The sequence below is a fragment of the Pseudoliparis swirei genome, chromosome 12, assembly GCF_029220125.1.
Source record: "Pseudoliparis swirei isolate HS2019 ecotype Mariana Trench chromosome 12, NWPU_hadal_v1, whole genome shotgun sequence".
NCBI classification, from domain to species: domain Eukaryota; kingdom Metazoa; phylum Chordata; class Actinopteri; order Perciformes; family Liparidae; genus Pseudoliparis; species Pseudoliparis swirei.
In genome coordinates this window covers 22,141,169-22,150,654 of record NC_079399.1, presented here as the reverse complement: position 1 = coordinate 22,150,654, position 9,486 = coordinate 22,141,169, and the positions used below count along the sequence as shown (strand labels likewise).

The following is a 9,486-nucleotide window of genomic DNA, read 5'->3' as shown; positions in this document are numbered from 1 at the left end:
TTGGTCAGCGTTGAGATCAAACCTTTCAGAGAATGAGTCATCAAATCACCAAGATTAAACAGAGACATGTTATATCATATAGAGATAGAGTACCTCCATGAATACAATATATAAATAAAACATGTTAAACTATGTAAAAGATTAAATGTGTTAACATGTATTGTTCAAACCAAGATGTTGGTGACATAGGAGTCAAGGATGTGACCAGCAGCGTTGCATCATAGTCTCCTGCTAATATTACAGGGTTAGGGCTTTTATTGTGAAAGGTCAGAAGGGGGGCGGAGCTTGTCTATGCTCATCAAGGTTGAAAGGGAAATCAAAGTTAGCCGTCTTGATTTGAAATACAAAGCTTCCCTGTTGTCTGGAGCTCCACCCCCTCCCCGTCCTCCTCAACGTGATTGGCCGATTCAGAACGGAATGATGCTATCGAGTATCGAGTGTTCCTGGACTCAAATAAATAATAATTAAAGACGTTTTATTCATGAATTGTAAGTTAGAGCATTTCATTTGAAAACCATCTTAATGATTTTAAAATGTTAAACATAAGTTTTGGAATGGTGGTCCCCAGGGCAGCTCTTATTTTCCTAATTCTATCTCTCGCTCTCTTCCTCTCTCTCCCTCACTCTCCTTCACTCCCTCTCTCTCTCACTTTCTCTCTCTCTCTCTCTGTTTCTCTCTCTCTCTCTCTCTTCCTCTCTTCCTCTCTCTCTCTCTTCCTCTCTCTCTCCTTCTCTCTTCCTCTCTCTCTCTCTCTCCCTCCCTCTCTCTCCTTCTCTCTTCCTCTCTCTCTCTCCCTCCCCCTCTCTCTCTCTCACTCTCTCTTCCTCTCTCACTCCCCCTCTCCCCCTCTCTCTCTCTCTCTCTCACCCTCTCTCCTCTCTCTCTCTCCTTCTCTCTTCCTCTCTCTCCCTCCCCCTCTCTCTCTCTCACTCTCTCTTCCTCTCTCTCTCTCTTCCTCTCTCTCTCCTTCTCTCTTCCTCTCTCTCTCTCTCCCTCCCTCTCTCTCTTCCTCTCTCTCTCTCCTTCTCTCTTCCTCTCTCTCTCTCCCTCCCCCTCTCTCTCTCTCACTCTCTCTTCCTCTTTGCCGAGCATTTAAAAAAGAATGATAGTCCTGAGCAGCGTCCCACTGAGCTTGACTGTGTCCTCTGTGTGTTGACAGGTGTGTGTGTGTGTGTGTGTGTGTGTCCAGGAGTGTGTCTGTATTTATGTGTGTGTGTGTGTGTGTGTGTGTGTGTGTGTGTGTGTGTGTGTGTGTGTGTGTGTGTGTGTGTGTGTGAGTCGTTAGCAGAGAGAATGAATAAGCATCCCTCACGGCTCCCTAATGAGGCGGCTGGCCGTGTTTCATACAGTGTGTGTGGCCGCGTCTCCTCTCGTGTGTGTGTGTGTGTGTGTGTGTGTGGCCGCGTCTCCTCTCGTGTGTGTGTGTGGGTGTGTGTGTGGCGTCTCCTCTGTGTGTGTGTGTGTGTGGCGTCTCCTCTCGTGTGTGTGTGTGTGTGTGTGTGTGTGTGGCCGCGTCTCCTCTCGTGTGTGTGTGTGTGTGTGTGTGTGTGTGGCCGCGTCTCCTCTTGTGTGTGTGTGTGTGTGTGTGTGTGTGTGTGTGGCCGCGTCTCCTCTCGTGTGTGTGTGTGTGTGTGTGTGTGTGGCCGCGTCTCCTCTCGTGTGTGTGTGTGTGTGTGTGTGTGTGTGTGTGTGTATCTCCTCTCGTGTGTGTGTGTGTGTGTGTGTGTGGCCGCGTCTCCTCTCGTGTGTGTGTGTGTGTGTGTGTGTGTGTGTGTGTGTGTGTGTGTGTGTGTGTGTGTGTGGCCGCGTCTCCTCTCGTGTGTGTGTGTGCGTCTGCACTGGCATCAAACTGAGGACAAGCGCGAGTTTTTAACCTTTGGAGTGAGGACCAAAACACAAAGTGAGGACATTTAGGCCGGTCCTCACTTTGTTTTCACTGATATGGCCTCTAGAGGGTGGTAAAATGCTTCTCTCAAAGTTTCAGCTTGGACCTCAGAAAGATAGTAAACTGAGGATTATTTTTTTGAAGTGTTTGTAGTGTGTGTACACCGTACACACACTTCTGCTCTTTATCGCCCCCTATCGGAATGTCCTATTTATTAGCCCAGAGCAATGTTTACAATAGAAAAGGAGAGTTACTAGGTTGTTTTAGTTAAATGAAATACAATATATATTTTATTTAAAGTTATAATGTATTATTTATTTTTAATAAATTATATATTTTTATTTTAGTACATTAAATGTAGCTTTTTTACTTTATATAAAATAATAATAATTGCTTTACATTTGAAACTATTTTAAAACCTTCCTGATATCTACTTTAAAAGTAAACTGCACCTTATTTTTAATTCAAAATTGAGGTCTTCATGTATAACTGAGATGTGAGGAATGACTATCATGTCATCACAGGTCAGATTGTGTATCAATAAGGTTTCAGTCAGTGTTACCTTTCAGGATAGAGGACATTAAGTGCACACTTGAATTGGTCAGTAATATACTGTGATTTTGTTATCAACAGTTGGTATTTCCGATCCTGCTGTATATTTTCCATCATATTTAAACATCAATAGTATTTATTAAATATGTTGACATACACAAATATTATAAATTGAGTTTTAAAAAAATCAAATTACTCTTTTTATTAGATGTAAGTGGGTGTAAAGCAGGGATCTCAAACTCGCAGACAATAGTTTGTGGCCCCCAACCCCACGCATTTTTGTCACACTCACGATTTTTTAAGGAGCAGTGTGCTGCAGTGAAGACCGGGGAGCAACTGGGTTCAGTGTCTCGCTCAAGGACAGTTCAACATGAACTATGGGGAGAGCGGGGATCGAACCGGGGACCTTGTGGTTACAGGACTCTCCCCACTGAGCTACACCCGACTAGTGTCTGCACAACATTCAGTGGAGATAAGTATGCTGAATTGTAAAGCTCCAGGAGAAATGAGATCACAGGTTTGCAGACTTCAAGACACACAGAGACACTTTTCAGATGTTTGCTGACCTTCTCCTTCAATGTGTAAGAGGCTCCTCTGGGCTTCACACTGAGCTCATGGACCTGCAACTCTGAACTCAAAGCCAAGGTCAGGGAGGTGAGTGGACCAGCAGACAAGCTTGGACACCTTCCCTTTCATGTCCATGTGCCTTTTTAGGAGCACATATGTGTAAAAAGCTCTATCCCACCATGAACTTTAATAGGATAACAGAGTGACCATCTTAACAACGTGACCACGTAACAGAGTGAGTGACCATCTCAACAATGTGACCACGAAACAGAGTGAGTGACCATCTCAACAACGTGACCACGAAACAGAGTGAGTGACCATCTCAACAACGTGACCACGAAACAGAATGAGTGACCATCTTAACAACGTGACCACGAAACAGAGTGAGTGACCATCTTAACAACGTGACCACGTAACAGAGTGAGTGACCATCTCAACAACGTGACCACGAAACAGAGTGAGTGACCATCTTAACAACGTGACCACGTAACAGAATGAGTGACCATCTTAACAACGTGACCACGAAACAGAGTGAGTGACCATCTCAACAACGTGACCACGAAACAGAGTGAGTGACCATCTCAACAACGTGACCACGAAACAGAGTGAGTGACCATCTTAACAACGTGACCACGAAACAGACTGAGTGACCATCTTAACAACGTGACCACGAAACAGAGTGAGTGACCATCTTAACAACGTGACCACGAAACAGAGTGAGTGACCATCTCAACAACGTGACCACGAAACAGAGTGGTGACCATCTCAACAACGTGACCACGAAACAGAGTGAGTGACCATCTCAACAACGTGACCACGAAACAGAGTGAGTGACCATCTCAACAACGTGACCACGAAACAGAGTGAGTGACCATCTTAACAACGTGACCACGAAACAGACTGAGTGACCATCTTAACAACGTGACCACGAAACAGAGTGAGTGACCATCTCAACAACGTGACCACGAAACAGAGTGAGTGACCATCTCAACAACGTGACCACGAAACAGAATGAGTGACCATCTTAACAACGTGACCACGAAACAGAGTGAGTGACCATCTCTACAACGTGACCACGAAACAGAGTGAGTGACCATCTCAACAACGTGACCACGAAACAGACTGAGTGACCATCTTAACAACGTGACCACGAAACAGAGTGAGTGACCATCTCAACAACGTGACCACGAAACAGAGTGAGTGACCATCTTAACAACGTGACCACGAAACAGAGTGAGTGACCATCTCAACAACGTGACCACGAAACAGAGTGAGTGACCATCTCAACAACGTGACCACGAAACAGAATGAGTGACCATCTTAACAACGTGACCATCTCAACAACGTGAACACGTAACAGCGTGAGTGACCATCTTAGCAACGTGACCACGTAACAGCGTGACCATCTTAGCAGGTCAACACAGACTTGGTAACCTCATAGTACTTAAACAGCTAACTGTCTCCTGCTAGAGAGGCTAGCAGGCCTATGGTAGCCACTAATCCCCCTCCATAGCGGTATCATTCAGTGTAAATGTGTATAGCTTTGTTCATCACAGAACACAATAAAACACGTTTTTAATGATGCAACATAATCCCATGACTTGCTGTGGGAGTCAGTGGTTTAGAGATTATATATAGCGTTGTGTAGCTACGTTAAAGTGCTAGCTGCTCTCATACAACTCAGCTAACAAGTCTTCATGACTTCAGAACTCGTACATAAAATGCTTCATGCTGCTTCTCTCAGGAGCTACAGTGCAGGGTGTGTAGTACATTGGTTCAGTTTAACATCTTGATGGGTCTGCTGTTCAGAGGCTCTTCCATGAATGGTTTATATAGTGGTTCTGTATAGCTTGGTGAACTGGACATGGGAACTTTCTCACAGCCATATTGAGGTTGGGAACTTTTCGTAAGGGTCATAATGTAGTTAAGTGTCCACTAAAGTTAGTCTGAGTCTGTGGGACCTCTTCCATCTCCGTATCCTCTATCTATGGTATCAGCTGGTTCCTGGTGTCATACGTGCCTTCACAATACCTCACCAGTAAAAAATACACCCCTATTGCTTTACCATTTAGCTGACCTTACATTAGCCAAACACTAACTGAGTGAGCTCAGGTAATTAGGGTGACCAGACGTCCGGATTTAGGCCGAACAATCCAGATTTTCTTTTTTCCGAGTCCCGGAAAAGACGATTTTGCAGCTCGGCTCGACAATTTGGTAAGTTGATGAAACTCACACATGCTATGCTTGAGTGGTTGTGTTTGGTGATTACATGCTTGTTGTTTGTGGAGGACTTAGTAAAATGAGTGAAATTAGGGCATGAAAAATGGAGTCACCATATTTAATCATAAGGTTCCTGTAGAAATAAAAATTCATATGAAATGACCATTTCTTGGGACATGGACTGTTTACCTCCTCCTGGGGTCAAAGGTCGTGTCTGAAGGACTTCAGAATCAAGGTCTCTATGGCGGCCAGCAGCCAGATCGAGCTCCAGTATTGCAAATAGAGAAGTAACTATTTAGTGAGTACACTAGTCTGATGTTTTATTCCCCAAACAGATACACTATGATAATGTTGTGTCAGGGCATCCACTCCATATGATGCAGTTTGTTTGCTGTAAATTAAATTGAGAAAATATATTAATTTCCTGTAGGAAGTTCTTAAGCCAAATTGATTTCTAATGCAGCATTTTGATTTTATGAATGGGTTACATATGATATGAATATCCATTGGGGTTGAAACTATACAGATGTGTGAATGCTGATAACAGTCTTGTTGCTGTGTGTCCCTGCAGGAGAGGAACAGGCCGTTGGTCTTGAGGTGGCCTGCTGCACACGATGAAGACGCTGCTCACAAGTCTCCAAGAGACTGAAGCACTTTAGACAGTCTTTACTTGTTGAGCCGTAAACCAAATTCTTTATGCTTTTAAAACATGAATGTATCTCTTTATTATTTATGTGACCTGTGATTTAATGTGTACATTTTAAGTTCACAAATGTTATGCTTGTTATGTTGTAGGACACGCTGGAGGGATTCTATCTCCCTGTGAACCCCTCGGGATCCTCCAGAATGAGCAGGTGAGAGGGAAGTCTGGGTCTGCTGCCTGAGACCCGACCCCGGAATAAGCGGATGACAATGGATGGATGGATGTTATGCATTGAGGCACTCAGCACTTTTCATCTCAATGGTCAGTTTCTGAACACCACAATGTGAATAAATACAAATACTGTGAACAAAGACTTTCTGACTCTTCAAGACTATTTGTTCCTATTCTGTTACACAGACATCATGTAGAATCACACAATGTTGTATTGTAGAGGAGAGCATGGCAAAGTCCAATTATTCACAGCCTCAAAAAATACCGCATAGTATCCTCCTTTTTGGAGTTGTGGATATGGTCACCCTACAGGTAATGGACCGGAGATTCTTACTTGGGACACATTAATGTCTACGCCATTTAAAGCAAGATTAGCAAAGCGTATAAACATGATGATGCTGTTGTCGCTGCATATTCATTGTCAACAACAATGTAAGAAACACTCCAAACCTGCAGAACAGTCAGTAAAGAATGGTGTGGACATTTTTTTGTAAATTCTCAAAGGTCCAATTATGTTGGACTGCATTATATTAACATGTTTATAATCTTGGGCTCTACTACTTTGGGTACTATATGTCGAACTATTAATTTTGTAATTTTTAATGCAGAACTTTTACTTATGACAGGGGATTAAACTGTGTAATTACTAACTGTGCTGATAAATGATAAACGTTCACCATAAGGCTGTAGACCAGCCTGTAGGCCAGAGAGTGAAACTCAGCATAGTGAGGTGTCTCTGCTGCGCTGCGCTGGGGACTTAAACGATGGCCCATCAGGAGGCCCCGCCCCATCAGGAGGCCCCGCCCCCTGCAGCTGCGGCCAGAACGGCTTTGAGCTGCTCTGAAGCTTGGAGTGAGTCCGCCCCTCCCCCACCGGCTCTGAGACACGTGAACGTCAGTCTGCTTCAGGCCTAGTTGTGCAGCCTGAAGCCTGACCCGGGGCCTGCAGAACCTCCAGGCTCCAGGAGAACTGAGCCACTGAGACGTCATCGGAGTCAACCGGAACAACCACCTTCCGTTTCACAGCAGGTAAGAATATATATAAAAATATTTCCATGATGTAATTATCAGGATAGTTTACCTGTAATTAGTGGTTCATTGGTACTGAACACACTATGTTAGCTTGTTAGAAATCATAACACTGCTTTATATCTTTATATCTGCCTCTTTTTGGCACAGCAGGCCGAGCATGATGATTCTAGCTTTTGTTATTTAAAGGTTTAGTTTGTCGGCTTAGTTAAGAAGTATTACTGGGGTGTGTGTATTTGTGTATCACAGTCAAAGTGAAAAGTGAAAGAGAAGGTTATTTGGTTTAATGCAGCATAGTGCAACAACAAGTTAAAACACTTAATATTCCTGTTTTTTATGTTAAAAAGTGGGACACTGTTGTATGTAATGTTATATTGGTTTCTGGGTGTGTTAATTATCTCCAAGGGTTAACCCTGTGGGCTCTGGGCTTCACTGGGTGTTTTTTTCACAAAATCTAAATCATGGTGAAAGTTCCTTGAGTCCTGTCGCACCGCGTCAGACCGGCTGCCTCTGTCTGGAGCACCCAGAGGGTTAAAGGGTGATAATGTTTATTTAGTAGTTACATTAGTAGAGTAGTCAGTAAGTTATATCTGTGAGGTACTCTATGGATCCAAGACTCATAACATAGAGATAAGTTAGTTATAAGAACACAATTAAATGAAGTAAAGAACTCGGGGCCTATCTACCATTAGGATAGAAGACAGGCTTCATAATGATGTCATCATATTGTCCCAGTACCCACAATGCAGCCCATAGTCACTGCGTCTTTAACCCTCCAGTTTAAACTACTAGATGAATCAGTCGGGTTTCCTCTTCCTCCTCCGTGAGCTCGTAGTGGGTCACACAGAGAGAGAGAGGAGGCGGGTCGGCTGACGGAGCTTCAGAGCCCGAAGGCTTTTCTTTCCAACGCTGGATAGAAATTTCACTCTACTCTGTTTTTTTAGATGGAGGTTTTGACCTCTCCTCCACCAGGACACACCGGACCAGAGTGATGAGGACGGGGCTCGGATGTGGAGAGTGAGTGAGAAACTGTACAAAAAATACTTGTTAGGGATTATATTTACTTTAAAACCTTTTTGTGACTTCAAAAATAATCAATAGCCATACCAGTACAAATTAAAAAGCTCCATTCACACTCTAACCAATTAAAATTCACAATTTACCAGAGAAAATAATCACTCACAAAAGCTCTTGTATTGTAATCTGCTCACTTTACAGCTGAAAGTCCCACATCGTCTTCACTGGCGTCCCACGGACGGGAAGCGAGGCGGGGAAGTGGCTGATGGTACGTTGTCTTCTTTTTAATTATTAGCAGCCAGCTAGTCCGATATTAATGTCAGCCATTGACATATTAACCACTCATGAACAATCAAATACTAAACATAAACCTTGATATTCAATATACCTGAGGTGTTATTTATTAACTGCCACCAACTAAAGTTTGTCTTTTCTGTTGTAGACCAGAGTCCAGGAAGAAGCCCGGCTCAGAGAAGGAAGAGGAGAGGAAGCATGAAGGCGGTGGGGAAAAAACTAGTAAGTTCTTTTTATGTAGCCACATTCACGTGTTCATGTAGTCACATTCACGTATTCATGTAGTCATATTCACCTGTTCATATAGTCACATGCACCTGTTCATATAGTCACATTCACCTGTTCATATAGTCACATGCACCTGTTCATATAGTCACATTCACCTATTCATATAGTCACATTCACCTGTTCATATAGTCACATTCACCTATTCATGTAGTTACATTCACCTGTTCATATAGTCACATGCACCTGTTCATATAGTCACATGCACCTGTTCATGTAGTCACATGCACCTGTTCATGTAGTCACATTCACCTGTTCATATAGTCACATTCACCTATTCATGTATTCACATTCACCTGTTCATGTAGTCACATGCACCTGTTCATGTAGTCACATGCACCTGTTCATGTAGTCACATTCACCTGTTCATGTAGTCACATGCACCTGTTCATATAGTCACATTCACCTGTTCATGTAGTCACATGCACCTGTTCATATAGTCACATTCACCTATTCATGTAGTCACATTCACCTGTTCATGTATTCACATTCACCTGTTCATGTAGTCACATGCACCTGTTCATATAGTCACATTCACCTATTCATATAGTCACATTCACCTGTTCATATAGTCACATGCACCTGTTCATATAGTCACATTCACCTGTTCATATAGTCACATGCACCTGTTCATATAGTCACATTCACCTATTCATATAGTCACATTCACCTGTTCATATAGTCACATTCACCTATTCATGTAGTTACATTCACCTGTTCATATAGTCACATGCACCTGTTCATATAGTCACATTCACCTATTC

At 43.1% G+C, this 9,486-nt stretch overlaps 1 long non-coding RNA gene across 1 annotated transcript; it reads left to right on the top strand.

Annotated features, from left to right (window-relative positions):
• Positions 1–7,023: 7,023 nt before the first annotated feature.
• LOC130202826 (uncharacterized) lies at positions 7,024–8,657 on the top strand. The gene is made up of 4 exons (XR_008833408.1): positions 7,024–7,126; positions 8,071–8,143; positions 8,345–8,411; positions 8,586–8,657. It is a non-coding gene; the product is annotated as an uncharacterized LOC130202826 (long non-coding RNA).
• Positions 8,658–9,486: the final 829 nt, after the last annotated feature.